This window comes from Mytilus edulis, chromosome 13 (genome assembly GCF_963676685.1).
Source record: "Mytilus edulis chromosome 13, xbMytEdul2.2, whole genome shotgun sequence".
Taxonomy (NCBI): domain Eukaryota; kingdom Metazoa; phylum Mollusca; class Bivalvia; order Mytilida; family Mytilidae; genus Mytilus; species Mytilus edulis.
This window is the reverse complement of record NC_092356.1, coordinates 60980673-60996089: the sequence shown is the minus strand read 5'-3', so window position 1 is coordinate 60996089 and position 15417 is coordinate 60980673. Positions and strand designations below refer to the sequence as shown.

The following is a 15417-nucleotide window of genomic DNA, read 5'->3' as shown; positions in this document are numbered from 1 at the left end:
ATCCATCATTTTATACATGAAGTTTTGTGTGTGTCATGTCAGGAATATAACAGTTGTTTTTCTTTCGTGTGATGTGTTTGAGGTTATGAATTTCACCTTTGTTAAAGGACTTTCCGTTTTGAGTTTTGAATTTTCCTTAGAGTTCGATATTTTTACTATTTTACTTAATTTTACTATGCGAAATGTTTTTTCCTCTCATTTTAAAGGTCATACAATGATCTATAGTTGTTTTAACTTCTATGTCATTTTGTGTCTGGTCAAGTTGATTGGCAATCATACCACATCTTCTTATTTCTATAAACAACAAAAGATCAACCACACCGTTGAAAGGAAAAGTCGCAGTTAACGAGAGAAAGCTTAACTGTGCTTCACAGAATATAAGTAAAACATTATTATTATATAATTTAATACAACAACAACAACAACAAATAATTTATTAGAGTCTCACCTCTCTATACAAGAAGAAATCATTTTGTGCAATGTCAAGAATAAATATGAATAATAGAATATATCGATAATGAGACAGACAGCAATCAAACGACACAAAATAACAAAAGACATCTAAAGTTCAAAAAACATAATTTAATACTAGAGAGACGTCTAGATACTGTGTAAAGCTCTTTGCGGTAATAAACCTATATAAAGATGATATGGAAATCACAACTTCTGAACAAATCCCATACCCCCTTTTTTCTTCTTTTTGTGATGCTAATTGGTCCAATCAGTGTGCTTGTCTGTCCAAATTAAGTCGTTGTCATATAGTAAATGGTTCCAAGGCTAATTCCTCCCAACCTAGGCCTGAAATAGTTTAAACAAGACTTGTAATACTACATGTATATATCTTTTTTTTTTTAAATGAGATAAATATATGAAAGGAAAAGTACAACAAAGATTTATCTTGCATACAAAGTATACGTGTTTATAAATACACAAAGAACATACATGTATGGTATCGATTCAATATATTTCTTTGTTTTACATTCACAGTTGTAACTTATTTAATGTCAAGACGTTATATTATATGGGCGATCTGATAGAAAAATAATAAACCATTAATTTTGTTGATTTAAAAAAGATAGAGAGAAAGAAAATCGACCTTTTTCATGAATCTTAACAGTTTATTGTGCATCTTTTCGTGTAAAGTATGTCTAGAATGTATGTTTATAAAGAAGAGAGAGGGTTATAGTTTATTTTATCATTTACAAAGATTCTATGAGATGTCAAGGTGAACTATGGTATTGTGTCACATGTAGTGAATAATGAATTTACATCGAATACCAACCCATATACCCGATTACATTCCCACGTGGTCAAAGAAAGGGGACACTAGAGCATCTTAAAGGTTCGACTCTAATATGGCCAATACTCATATACTCGTTTCTTGATATATTTTTTCTTGTTCTCAGTAATTACATGTAAACATTAGGTTTCTCTATCTAAGGACAATGAAAGATATAGTTCAATGTGAATAATCATGATTAGTCGATTTAGCTCTGCCGGGGGTGATGGACATTGTATTATAGTTGTGTATACACATACTTCTTTTTAAATGTGTAACATGATGTGTATCTTTGATATTCTACAATCAATAATAACTTATAATAACGATTATGATGATTTTGTTAAACTATATTTAAAATATCTTATATAAAAGAAGGAAGAAAATTAAAAATCAACCCTAGATCGGACGAGTCCAAATAACAAGTAATCCAGGCAGCCGAGAAAAGGTACGTATCTGATCATACAATGGCAGAATGAATACATTGGATATAAAAGTGATTTAATCAGCTAATTCTTAGTTATTCATATATCAGGTACAGTCATTTGATAGACAAGATATTCATGTATCAAACTGCAACAATTTAGGGGAATTTGGTGGATATTTTACATGTTTTGTTTGTCTCTGAAGTTGGCTCATATGCAGACTTTCCATCTTTCTTGTAAACTCGAACTTGTCGATAATATTTGTCAAATAATGAGTATATGAGTCGCTCACCTACATATCTGATCGTTCTTATAAATTATTTAAAGATTAAATAAAACAACATAAACAGATATTCTCAGTAATAACAAAAAATATACTTATTAAACGTTAATCGACAAACGTATTTCAAGGGTATTATATGTGTAAGGTTAAAATGAAAATATGAATAGAAATTATAATAATTAACCCTTAGAATGTATATCATTCATTAGAATATTGATTTACAATGTTTAGTTCAGTAACAGATCACGTAAGTTTGTACCCTGAACGATTTGGGAAGCAAATATTGGAACTTGTGTTGACAAGGAAAATTTACATTTTTCTCCAATATGGCGGCGTATGTATTTGACAAATACATCGTGTAACATCTATTTCATCAGAGCTTAGTATATGCAGCCAAATGATAGATTATATTAATGTAATTAACTAGTAACAATATAAATCTTTATACTGAAGTCAAAATTATCTCTGGGTACATGTATTTTACTTGCTTGTTTGTGTTTACAAAGAGGCGTACTTAGAGGGTATTTATAGGTGTGGAACACAGTGTATCGTTTATCAAGCGATTTTATTTAAGTTCCGTTCACTTCGCACAGATAAAGGCAAATAAGGATATATAATTTAGTACAGGTTTTGTGGACTCTGAAATGTACACCTTAGATTCTATTTCAAGACAAGATGTTTATATTCTCTGAATTTCTATATATGCAGGTATTGTTCAAATGAAAACGTAATATAGTAACAGAAATGGAATTTTTGTCCCTTAGGTGATGAATAGTCATTTAAACACGTGGTACTATATTACTCAAACTGAGATGAATAGAAAATAGAAAACAAAGAGAAGGACAAAATAGGAAAGAATAAGCACAATGGTTACAACTAAAATATATGATCATAAATTAAAGACAAATATAGCATGTTAACATGGTTAAGTGCAGGAGAATATTTGTTTATTATTATCCTATATATATAGTAATACAGTTGAAAATTTGATATGTTATTTTTTGTGATGATGACTTTATTGTGTAAGACTGAGAAAACATTAGAAAAAAAGATACACAAAGAAATATAAAAAAGGGGGGTCACTCCTGGAAAAAGGGGGATTGTGCTTCTATTTTTTACTCTATTCTTAATGGATAATAAAAATTTAGAGAAAGTGAGGGTTCCTACTGGGATCCCCCTTTCAATCTATAAATCAAAGGGGGGAATAAAGTTAAAGGTTCTTAGATTTTACTGCACCAGATGTGCATTTCAGCATGTATTGTCCTTTTTTTTTTTTTTATTTTATTTTGCTGGTGTGGTGTGCATCCTTCTTGCCTTGTTCGACACTACGATACATAAACATATCAAATGATCAAATTGAAGGATAAATCTATGAATTTCATTGAAGGAGGGAGTCATAGAGGACCAGTTTTGATGGAAAATGCAAACCAGATTTATAGCCAGTGTTTTGAATGCGAAAGGAATTTATTTTTGAAACCAAGGGGAATGTATGCTGCTTTCACGTATTAAGAAGGTCATTTAGGACATCAAATGGTGAAAAGCTGACAAAAGTTGATGCAGTTGAATAAAAATTGCAAAGTTTTTTGGCAAAATAAGTCAACGAACCCCTTAAATATTTAATGACCAGTGAAAATTGAGTGATAAAGACCCAATAACTGAACTTCAGCATACATTTTTTTGTACTGGAAGAAGTTAGATATTAAGATATTAAGTATAATATCTAACCAAGTCAAAACTGAAGACAAAAAAAAAAAAAAACAACACAATAAAATTAGAACCATAATTACAAAACAATAAAAGAATGAAAGAACCATAAATCAAATTCAAGAAGAAATTTATATACAGATATTATTTTTTTTTGTAGTGGTCATCTTTAGACAGAGAAGCAGATAGATATGCATGAGAATTCCTAAGTGCCAGCTACCAGATATTTGTCATACAGGTAGTTTAAATATAATACATGTATAATATATAATAAGACTAACATTAATACAGTTTATAATCAAGTATTTTTGTTGACTATAGGATATATTAGTTTTGCTCATTGTTGAAGGCCTGTGTTGTAATTCACATTTTGAGTAGGTTGATTCATGGACATTGGTTCCACTCATTTGCTAATAAAGTTTACACAGACAAATCTCACTCACATCAATTTGACATGAATTTAACCTCATGGAAATTTCACCTAAACATGCTAAAACGGAGCTTTTACTGGAAATCAGTTCATGTGAGTTTCACATGTCTCATGTTACACTTGTGCGAATTTTACGTGAAAATCAGATGAAAATACACTGGAATTTTGAAAATAAAGGTATTCAAATAATATCTACATTTTCAAATTCAATTAAAATCTTACAAAATATCAAATTCAATTAAAATCTTACAAAATACCATTTTTTGTTTGTTTGTGAAGTTCACTTGTAGTTGAAGTGAAAATTTAACATGAGATTCATATGAACACACATGCTGAAATTCACATGAAATATTTTACATGAGTTTCATGTATATTAAGCTTATATGAGGTGAATCTCACGTGAAATTTAAAACGTGAATTTAATGTGAGATTCATGCAAAATTCATGTGAGCAAAATTTGTGTTCGTAGTGTTTTCAGGATTCAACAACCTTTAAATTGTTTGGATCAGCCTGACAGGTAATTTTCTTTTGTCTAAAAGATTTTTCTTGGAACCTAATGACACATATTGTTTATAATTGTAAGTGTCACAAGTTTGAAATTATTTTACTTGAGTGTATTACAGTTGAGATACCTTAATTATGCTGCCCACATGCTGCAAAACAAGTACATGTATTATAGAGAAAAGAAGGATATACATTTGCAGGATATATACAATGTTGGATTCTCTACTGTCTAGTTCTAACTGGAACTTCAGACATCAAGTATAGGAAGTTACAACAGACTTTTATTGAATGAATATGCAGTACTGTGTCCAGTTGTATCCCAATTTTTTTCACCTTATCTGACAATCGTAGTCAACCTTCTTTTTTAATAACACTAAATAACAAAAAAACAAAACAATAAGTGTTATACTTTTTTTATATTATGAGAATCACAGATTCTTTAATTGATAAATAAATATATCATTCAGGTTTACAACATGGTTAAATTTCTAGAATATATCTTTTTAAAATTAGATAATTTATTTCTGTGTAAACAAATAGGAATTCTATAAGAACTCTTTTTTCTCATTTTTAAAAGTGTAAGATAAAGTAGGGTTCCCAATTGAACAAAGCGGTACCACCATAACCATCTAACTTCTGTAAAAGTTTGCCAATAAAAAGAAAATTCCACGGTAGGCAAGATACCATATAGTAAAGAAAGGTTGACCACGAAAGCCATTGACCATTCTATGTTACAAGATGGTAAATATTTTAGTTGAATTTTACCTGGAGTGAATGAAGAATAATGGAAATACCAAGTAATGTCAATTCCTTTCTCAATGAAATATACATAGAGTTATCTCCCATTGGTCACAATTAAGTCTTAAGTACATGTATTGTAAATTAATAAAATAAAGTCATTTCAATACAGTTATGTACTATTATTTACAATTTGTTTACAAGAATTATTAGAATTTTAAAATTTATAAACTACATTTTAATCTTTTTTAATATTAATTATATTGTAAAGACTTATATAAAAAAATAAAACCAAAAATTATTTAACAAATTATGAAAACCAATATAAGATGTCACATGAATGTTGAATCATAAAAAGGTTTCACATTTTACAATGGTATAGTAGTTGAACTTGAAACAAAATATAATTTATCAAAACTTAAAAACCAAATAGCCAATAACCAAAAATGGATTTTTATAGAACAGACAGTTTCAGTTTGTTATTTTATATGATAAAAAAAAAGCAGATTGCTCTGTGTTTCGATGTTTAGTTCTTTGATCTCTTAAAAGCAAAGATAAATAAATAAAAATTAACGATTTAAAAAAAGTAAAAATAATTATATGTATGGTGAATAAATATTTTCTATTGACATAATATAGCCAACAAATTTATTCATGATTAAAATCTAGTTTTTTATAAAAAAATTATTTACAATAGATGTCTTTTGTAATTTTATAAAATCGTAATGGCGGTGTATGGAATTAAGAAGAAATTGATATATTTTTTTTTTATTATTATATACCAGCATAAAAAGTATTGAACAATGTTTGTAAATTTACTAAACCTTTTGAACTATTTTATTGCTCTGGGTCCATTTATGTAAGGTGTATTAAAGAACTAATCTGACATTCTATTTTTAGAACTCGTGTCCATCAAATTTTTGGAGATTAATTGATTGTTAGCTGCTTAATATCTAGCTACTTGTATATTGTATGCCCATTCAGTGTGTGTACAATTTCTGCAAAAGATTAAACTTCTACGTCCTAAAATAAGAATAGAAAGATGTTTATATTTTCCATTTTATTCTTGTAATAATCAATATGCACAACAAGAGGGTGCATCATGTACTATTGGCACAGCTGTTTATTTCTTTCTGTTAAGTATTTTAATAAAAATGATTTTTGAAGTTGCCCATAATAAAGCCTACATGTATTTGCCAAAAACTATTGAATATGCAGATTTGTTTGATGCTTAAATGAATAATCATCAAATTAAAAAAATTAAAAGCTAACACAATCAATAATCATTTAAAGGTGGCCAATTTTATATTTCATAATTTTATACAATAAACATGATAAATCTCTATCCTCTTTTTTGGTGTGAAACTAATAACTAACACATTTCATTTTATTAAGATATAGAAGAAGAATTATATTGGAATATATACAATATAAGTTTTTGGAATAATTACAATTATGAGAAAAGCTTTGAAAGCTCAATTCATAAAACTTTAAAGAGCATCACGATAAAATATAAATGGAGAATGTGTCCATGACCATGGGACACATATGATGCCCCATGATTGAATAAGATGTGATAAATCGGCATAACTCAAGAATGGTAAAATTGACTCCATTTAAATTTAAACTTGATTAATCTGTATTTTGAGGTAAAAGTATTATGTTTAAGTTTTCTAACATTTGGTTGAGGCAAACTATAGTTAGAGAAAGGAAACCAATTTTGGAAGGTACAAACAGACTATGGTAACACTAACTACCCCTCCCTCTGGTGATGACAGTGGCATTAAAAGGCTAAAAAGTGGCCAACATTCTTTAAGCCTTCCAAGGTCATTACTTCATGTACTTACTTTGCATGACTGTAATTCAAAAGACTGAGACTTTGGTGCAAAATTGACAACTTCCTCTTTTTCCCATTCAAAAATAAATCTCACATTTGAAAATTATAATAGAATGTTAAATAGACATACATTGTATTATGATTAAATTTAGATTCTAAAATGTATTGCTGATACAACATGAGACTTTGTCAGTTAAAACATGTTTTTACTTTTACAAGAGATGCATGCAACATGTCTAAGTTTACAGTAACAAAAATAGGAAGTGTAGAAAAAATACAAATAGCATGGCAATTATTGTAAAATTATTTGACAGAGAAATAAAGACAGTAATTTGATTGAAAGTAGATGGCTACATACAATGGTTAAGAGATATTGATTTTCCCGGGATATTTAAGTTCGATCAACCTCTCCTAATCAATAAGTTAAATCTAAGTTATAACACTGTTAATGTATGAAGCACACATTATCATGATTATTGTATTTGATTATGAAGGAAAGATGTTACTACTGACATAGGGCCATGATAGTTATGACAGTTGTATTTCTGGCATTTGGAGGACACAAGTAATTTATTGACCTTCTTGGAGGTTATTGACTATAATTTATTGATAAAGGTTCAATTATAAAAAATAAAAATTTTGATAGAAATAGAATATTATTTTAAAACTAATTCTGTCAGCCCACCTGACTTAAGAAATACCTTTATCATGTTTATCTAATGTAAAGGTATTTCTTTTCCTAAACATTATATCATCATTTATCGGACATCTATCATGTCTGTTGATGCTGATAATTTATTTTCATGGAATCAATATGAATAAAAGGATATGATTGAGACAGAAGTCTAATAACATACTGTATAGCGGGTATTTCATTGAATAAGGTGTAGGGAAAATTTTGTCCGTTATTATTTTTTATTAAACTTTTAAATTGGCGGAATTTATTTTGGCGATTTTGTTCTATCCACAAAAATGAACAATAAAAAGAACCAATAAAGGACTAGTATGGAGATATGACAAATGACAACCATACGTGAGGCTCCTGGCTTGGACCAGATAATAAAAACTGCTTTTATATACCGGTACTTTTTAAAATCGTGCATGGCCTAGCGCCTGTCTATCTGGAGGAAACCAATAGTGGCTGTCAACCCTCAAGATCTCTTGAGATTGGAAAACACAATGAAACTACTACAACCTAGTATATGCACCAAAACCTACGGAGACATAATTGGACAATGCTACAAATGTACTGCAAGCCTCTGTACCCCTAAAGTAAAAGAAGCCCACTTCATTTCCTGTTTTTCACAATAAAGTGAAATTAGAATATTGTTTATCTTAAAGTTAGTTAACATTTATATAATTCTTAAATACATGTACAAAACCATAACAAGGATGTGGAGGATTTTTATTATAAAGTGCCTTGTAATAGGATATAATTCTGTACAGTTAATCACACCATTTAAATCACAGTAAAACCTTATTGCATATAACTTTAAACTTAGTTTTTGTTTCATATTTCCTCATTTTAATAACATTCTTGATAACAGTTAATAATTGTATAAGGAGATTATCAGACAAAAGGTTTGCCAGATGGTAGACATCGATGAATATGAATAATTGATTAATAAAGATGTTTGCTGAATGTCCAGTGGCAAATATTTCATGCATATATGTGAACACTTTAAAAAATATCTCTTAAAGTGATTGATTGAATTAAATATAATGTTTTCTCAACATCATGTGCCAAATATTTTGTTTTACTAATTGAAATATCTGTAAAGGTAGCAGGTTGTGAAAAGTGATTGAACATGGATTAACGATTGGGAATTGTTACTAACCCACTCAAAATAAGTGTATGTTCAATAAGGATTACATCTCAGCTCCTTTGTTCTAACAGGGGTGATCTGAGCCGGATCACCCCTACCAGATCACCCCAGTTTGAGTTTCTTTGTTATGCATGCTTTCCTTTGTTCTGTAAAATTTTGGCAGGAATTCCAAATCCACTATAAAACTTATAATTAATTATACGGAAAAGACTATTTTTCAAAATTCACGTAAAAAAAATCCAGAGTATATGGTGGGATTTGAACTCAAGACCTTTAGCATATCAAGACACGACATATACCACTACACCATGATGACTGGATACGATCTATCAGTAATTAAACATACTTAAAGGAAGCAAGATGATTTTATAAGTGGGGCGAGTTGGCTAGACCTGTATTCAGTGGGGTTTAAACCCTTTTCGTTATAAGTGCGTTGTCAGACTGATCGTTCAATTTGATTTTACACTTTTTCAAATTGGGGCGAGTCAGTAAACAAGAGTGGAGCATTTTTTTTATAAAGTGGCGATATAGTGTGCGTGGATTGGCCAGTGGGGCGAGTTGAAATTATTTTATATCTTCTCATCGTGTTCAGGGGTCATTAAGGGTATACATCATATAGTTATATATAAAGTATATTATAATGGTTGTGTGGCGTTCTAAACTAGATCGATTTTATGAATTGTAAATGTTTTTTCGTCTAATCTAAAACAGCTGGGATGTAAAATAGTTATCCCATTCGGACTTGGTGCGTCAGTGTTAGATCACCCTCTGGCCTCCGGCCATCGGGGTGATCTTACACTGACACACCGCGTCCTCGTGGAATAACTATTAAGGAAATTTATATCTGCATCCGTCCACCAATGGACCTTTTGAAAGAGATATTGCATTGATTTGATACCCTCTGGTACCAAAAGGATATTTTTTTACTAAAGATGCAGTCTTGTGCTTGTCTTACAGTAAAAGGTACATGGGTGTGAGTATGAATTGCATTGGATTTCAGAATAATGGATTCACATGTTGTTTATATAAATCTCACACAAAGAAATATTTTTTTTATGGTTACATAAAAATAAGTCTGCATATCATCAAAAGTGTGAAATTGCAAAATATGTGATTATGTATAGCCCACTTTATTATTTACATACTATATCCTTCTACACACAATGAATGTAGTTTATCAAAATAAATATTATTGTAAAACAGATCAGTTTCTATAGTTAGAATTTACACATGGAAGAACAAAAATTATATAATATATGATCTTTGTCATTATACACAATGAACATATGCTGAGATATGGTAATATTGGCAACCAGTCATAATAAACCAGAGATCATTTATTTTACTTTCTGATTTCTGTTAAAATAAAAACATTTCATAACATGATGCAAGTGTAAAGCAAAATATTGTCCTATGAAATATTGTACCACAAGACAATATTTCATAACTATGTAGCATGAAATATTGTGCTCGTCTATTGAAAAATGTCCAGAGAAGGACAAATTTTCATAGCGAAATTTTGTCTGTATAAAGACAATATTTCACAGATGAATGTTATGGAATTTTGTCCTGTTAAAGGAAGGTTATATTTTGTGTGAATTGAGACAATATTTCATAGACAGATTGTCATGGAATTTTGTCTCATGAAGGGGAGGTTATCAACATATATTCATGTTAGAGAAGGTATATAGGATTATTTTCCTGCGACACGTGCCTGTGTATATATTTACAAAATAAGTGATTGTCAGTTCATTACATATATTTGTACAGTATACTGTAATAAAATGAAACATACATTAGACAATTCTTTAATCTATAATACATGTAAACCATTTGTAATGTATCTATATGCAAAGGAGTAGGTTCAGTTAGACCCCTTTTTGGCCCTAAAATATAACTGTTTTACAAAATTGTGAAAATGTAATCTTTTAGCTATTTATTGGAAAGTAGAATGATTCTGCTACATACATATGGGCTGTTTTTGACAATAAAATGCACATATATCGGGTATTAGCATCATTAAGTCATGCTAAATTACTGAAATCTTCACAATTTTAGCAATTTAGTAAAATTTAAGGCGGTTTTCGTCCTAAATGAAAGAGGCCGCATTCGTGTTCATTCATAATACTAAAATGTGAGTTGCATTTGATGATATAACATAACATATATAAAGTTTGAGGATGAACACGGATGCGGCCACTTTCATTTTTGACAAAAACCATCTGAAAAGTGACGTTTATTGGCATATTTGATAGATTTTTCATATTTAAGCTTGAATCGGAGGGTTTTTAATGACTTAATCAGTTAAAATCTTTCACATAAATTAATCGAATCAATTGAAATAGACACTTAAGTGTTTAAAAAGTGTCCAAAATCTTTCATTAGATGAACCTGAAATTTGAGGCCAAAATCCAGGCCGTTACCGGACCTACTCCTTTGAAACTCACTATTAGTAATAATATAAATTCCTTGCTATTCAAAACAATTTGTTATAAATCTAAAAATGTGCATGCTGCATGTTTGTGTTGTGTAATAATTTGATTAAAAAGTATTTTCAAAGCCAGTATTTTATAGTGTAGTATTGTTATGAACAGAATTTCATAGTGAAATATTGTCCAGATGGAGGTGACAAAATAAATTTCAAGGACACTATTTCATAATGAAATATTGTCAGGGACAATATTGTATTATGAAATACTGTCAGATGGTCAGTGGACAATATTCTATATGCAATTTTGTCCGAAAGACAATATTTCATGGGGGACAATATTTTATTTTACATAAGAATGTCACCTATGTCATTTGTATATTAAGATGAAAAAAACATGATTCTGTTGTTTTCAAATGGATTGTTGCATATATACTAGTATCTCCCATTTCCTGAGAATGAGACAAAATAAACTTCTGCTGATGTTTTCAGAATCTCTATCACATAAGCTGAAATCCTTATATTCTACCATTATAACCCTCAGCATATTTGTAGTCCTTAACCTTGATTGCCACATAGTTTATTGTTTTAAATTTACATTAAAATCAAACTTTGTTTCTCATGTCTAGGCCTCACCTCTTGGTTTCTGGTGGATGGTAGTCTTATTGGCAATTATACCAATTTACACCACATCTTCATATTTTGTATTATTTTTGTGTAGAAATTATACTTCTTATTTCAAATTCATGCAACAGCCTTGACTAAAACATCTTGAGTTTACAGACTGATTGCTAAATTCTATGAAAAATTGATTAAGATTGAATTTAAGTCTGCATGTAGAAGTGAATAAATTGATCTGAAGGCTTTTTACGTGTCTCGGCTGTGCACATGGTTAAGGGTGAAACTGTTTCACTGCAGACATGATGATGATGTCGAGTGAGATAAATTTATAAAGTATAACTATGTCAAGACTGGAATAAGATTGTACTGAGTCACAAAAATAGTCAAGTAGGAATTTTATTTTTGAAGAAATTACATTAAAATATTTATTTATATCATTGTTGCCTGAAAGAAAAAAATATAGAAGAATATGATTGTTCAAACTTGAACAAGCGTAAAGAAGATCAAAACTTTGATAAAGCAAAAAACATTTTGAGTTTGGATTCCCTCAGGATCTGTCCAAGCCCTGGTAGAAATTAAATGAAAGTCAAATTGAAAATGGTCCCTTTTAATTATGTCTCTACTTTTACAATGCACAAATTAGTCTAAGATATGAAGATTTGTAAATTATTAACAACCTCCACAACAAAAATAAACAAACAGTCTTTATTATCATATGTCTATTTATGTTTCAGGTATGACCAGATTTACCTGTATATAATAACAGGTAAGAATTTAAATCATTAGTGATAGATATATGGATGTTATTAAGTCATGTGACATGGACCATTACATGTCACTGAACAGAAAGTGTCTGTACAGGTCAAAAGTCAAGTGTCGTGGACCATTTAATTCAATACAGACAATAATGGACTATAATTTGAATTGAGCTGTAAAAACTAGTAATCCTTGCTACATATCATGATCACATTACTGATTTATATACTCATGTTTGTAATAAAAGTATATTTTATGTAATTTATCAGTTCAGATTCGTGTGATTACACAAACATATGAATGAACTTAATGCGTACAGAGACTATAAAGATTTAAAGTCAACAAAAAATATTCTAATTAAAATTTCTGAAATTCTGAAAAACATTCTGTCTTTTGAAACATGTAAAAGGGAATTACTCCTAAAAATTGGAGAGTTTTATGTAAAATTAGACATTTTTTGAAAAAGGACCAAAAAAAAAATTAAATTCAAAACATATGTTTGATGACTTGAGACATTCAGTACAATCAATGCTTCTATTATCTGTAAGATGTTATCTTGACACCAACACAAATTATTATCTTACAGTACAATAAGACTCCTGGAATGTTTTAACAAGTATACTACATAATGGCAGGCACTGTAAATCTAAGTAAAATATTAAAGGGTAATGATTGGAAAATAGCTACGAGACAGCAACCCAGCAAAGAAACCATATACAGTATTTGAATAGATCATGCAAATGTTAACTATTATTGGCCGTCTGTACTATGGACAAGAATTCAAACCAGCTTGTTTTGGCTACATATACAAGCTAATGTCAACTTGAAGATACAAAGAAGATCCTCCATCAATTCTAAATTCCCAAAAAGGATTAAATTATAATATTGGGGAAATAAAAGCTGCAACAGGAAGTAGAACCTTAGGTTTGAACCCTTTTCAGTTGATGGAATTAAAAAAAGAAATTTGTAAAAGTTAAGATGTTTAAAAAAGTCCTGCAGACTTTAAGTAGAACAAATGTTGTAGTCTATTTTTCAATTATCAACATGATCAACTATTATTCTAATTTAAGAATAACTTTTTCTAAGAGGAAAGACAAGAAGATGTGGTATGCTTGCCAATGTATTAATTATCTACAATTTTTCAAATGAAGTAGATGCAAATAACCGGAAGTCAAAGAATAGTTTTTTGTGTGGGGTGATAGTTATAATTTCCACTCTGTAAGCACATCACACATTTATGGTAAAAAAAGGATTTTAGAATAAACAAAATCCTTACCAGTTTATGCACATCAAAACTGTTAATGGCAAAATTTATGTGCTTTGGAGTCGAGACATGTAGGAATTGACTATTGCATGTTATAATATATATATATGTCTCCTTATAATATCAGAGATAAAAGAATATGCACAACTTTCATAATTTTTTAAATTAAAGTGGAATGAGCCTCTGTTATCATGGATAATTATAATTAATTTATCTAACTGGTTTATTTTTAAAAGGAAGATAATGGACAATAACTTTTAAGCATATTTTAAAAGGCAGAAATTATTTTTAAAAATCCATATACATTGTATTGTTAAAAATGGAACAAAAATTTCTTTTTTTCAAGATTGCAATATTAATTCCTTTCTTATTCTTTACTCTTTTCAATTTGAATACAATATCTGTCTAACTGTGTATGTAACATTTAAAGATGAGAGTTAACCCTGCAATGATTTCTTGATATTTACATAAATTTATCAAGTAAACCTCATTGATCATCATATACTGATACATTGTAGTAAATAAAAATCAATTCTTATGGAAATCCTGTGAAGCCTAACAGCAGACACTAGGAAACAGTCTAATCAATTCATTGTACATAATGTATAATAACAAATCACTTATTTGTAAAATATATATGTCGTCCTGAATATGCATGAAATATTTGCTGCTGGACGTTAAGCAACCAACAATCATTGTAAAATATATACTGTAGATTTATTTTTGTTCATGTTTTTTTTTGTGAATTTCGTAGGTAAAATTAATTGCAAATTATTGTCAAAGATTTTAAGGGAATCCTGAGTAATGGAATAGCTGCCAGATAAACTTTAATAATTTTAAATCTAGAAAAAATTACCAGCCATAACCAGTTAATAACACAAAAGTCAGCAGGTATAAACTGATAAAGAAACTTAGGGAAAATACAAAATAGTCTACATACATGGGTTGTATGCAGGAATTTTCAAAACCAATTGAAATAAAGTATCAAGGAATATAGTTTAAACAATGTTTTATTCAAATAAATTGAATTGGATTGGGCAACAGGCATAGCCTATGTAAGCCCTCTCCGAGGAATATACAATGTTTCGTCATTCACTAAATTTGGTACTGAGAAAAAGAGTCCTAAAGTATTGATCAATATATATGATAAATTGTTTAAAATCAGACATGGTTGCTGTTGAAAAATTCCAATAAAAAAGACAAACAAATTTTATTTTGATGTAAGATGTGGTATGAGTGTCAATGAGACAACTCTCCATCCAAGTCACAATTTGTAAAAGTAAACTATTTTCAGTCAAGGGACAGCCTTCAACAAGAAGCCT

At 29.5% G+C, this 15417-nt stretch overlaps 1 protein-coding gene across 5 annotated transcripts in view; it reads left to right on the top strand.

The window, feature by feature from the left end:
* The first annotated feature begins 1480 nt into the window (after positions 1–1480).
* LOC139500728 (uncharacterized) overlaps positions 1481–15417 on the top strand; it is a 28997-nt gene continuing 15060 nt past the window's right edge. For 2 of the 5 annotated variants that reach the window (XM_071289568.1, XM_071289566.1), the window contains exons 1-3: positions 1707–1814; positions 3852–3929; positions 12810–12841. The gene's annotated coding sequence lies outside the window, so the exon portion shown is untranslated. Of the gene's footprint in view, positions 1815–2751; positions 3930–12809; positions 12842–15417 lie in introns of all 5 variants that reach the window. The other 3 variants (XM_071289570.1, XM_071289569.1, XM_071289567.1) reach the window with 3 other exon arrangements.